The sequence below is a fragment of the Austrofundulus limnaeus genome, unplaced genomic scaffold (genome assembly GCF_001266775.1).
Source record: "Austrofundulus limnaeus strain Quisiro unplaced genomic scaffold, Austrofundulus_limnaeus-1.0 Scaffold51, whole genome shotgun sequence".
Lineage (NCBI taxonomy): Eukaryota > Metazoa > Chordata > Actinopteri > Cyprinodontiformes > Rivulidae > Austrofundulus > Austrofundulus limnaeus.
Window position 1 is genome coordinate 329,327 of NW_013952453.1, and position 1,418 is coordinate 330,744.

Here is a 1,418-nt window from a genome sequence, read left to right on the forward strand (position 1 = left end):
GGGCCGGGAAGGATCCATCGGACCTGTCCTTCGATTCGGGCCAAAGGAAGGACGTATTTGTCGGCCGCATCAGAGGAGTCTTCGGCTTTGGACGTCCTTCGTCGCGGCGCTGTGACGTATGCGGCCGACGAATTCGACCTTCAGAGGACCCGTCCTGCCGTTTTGGACACAGCCATTAACGCTAATCTGAAAACCATATGAGTTAATTAACTGATCAACTGGGAAGTTGCTTTAATAAATGTGTTTTGATGCATAAACAAAAATAAACCTCAGATTATTGAAGTGATCAGTTTTAGCCAAGCTAATACATTTAGCTTCAGGGTATTTCTGTACGACAGCAGAAGTTCCCAGCTGACACTGAACACAGCATCAGATGAAGGTTTGCGGTGAAAGCAGCTCTGATTCTTCTGTAATTACAGCTTCATTTGTTCTGTTGGGAGACATGATGAAGAGGAGACACACACACACAGCAGGTTACAGAGTGTGTGAATGTGGTCTCTACTACACTCTGACACACACATCTCTATACTTCCAACAAACTGAGGACTTTGTACGGACTTCCAGTCATTTTTGTAACTGCATTTAAGCCTAACCCAGACATTTWTCCTGACTCTAACCCAGGGCTCTGCAAAGCTTACAATCCAAAGAGCCATTTCTGCTCCTCGACGCACTAATAAAATGTGTCCAGAGCCGCAAAATAAGTTACAACCATGATTATCAACTGGTGGTCCGCGGGCCTTTTTGAGGCCTTTTCAGGAACCTTTACGGCCAGTGGAGGTGACATTATAAAACTAAAAAAATTTACTGTGAATTTTATTATTATTATTTTTACACTTCAGGACAAAAGATAAAAACATTCATGCACGAGAAAAATACTGTATATAGTTTATAGTGAATTTCATAAAAACTAGTACAACTGAACTATTCAGACACGTTTCTTTTCTAATTCTTATTATAATGTAGACTTAAAGGTGTTTAAACATAACCCTGATGGATTTGAGAGAAAGATCATAGAAGTTGAACTATTTAGGTAAACAACAGTCTAGCATGAGCTAATTAACATGGTTTACTTTTTGTATTAGTATTGATCACATATTTGCATACAATCTATTTATGTTGTAAGTATAAAAACAAAACAAAATAAATATTCTGTTATGTTTGGTTACATTTTCAAAGAGCCATTGCAGACGGACAAAAGAGCCTCATGTGGCCCCAGAGCCGCAGGTTGCAGACCCCTGCCCTAACCATTACTAGTCTATTCCTAACCAAAACTTCATTCACACCATACCACTACACCTATAGTGCAATAGTACTAAGAAGAAATGTGGGGTAATATCCTCACTTTGTTGGTTAAAAGCATATGACGGTCCTCACTCTGTAGCAGTAACAAGTACACACACACACACACACACACACAC

At 40.1% G+C, this 1,418-nt stretch overlaps 1 protein-coding gene across 5 annotated transcripts in view; it reads right to left on the reverse strand.

The window, feature by feature from the left end:
• Positions 1–1,418, reverse strand: part of agap1 (ArfGAP with GTPase domain, ankyrin repeat and PH domain 1) — a 117,496-nt gene that overhangs the window by 98,444 nt on the left and 17,634 nt on the right. The gene's annotated exons all lie outside the window — the stretch shown is intronic.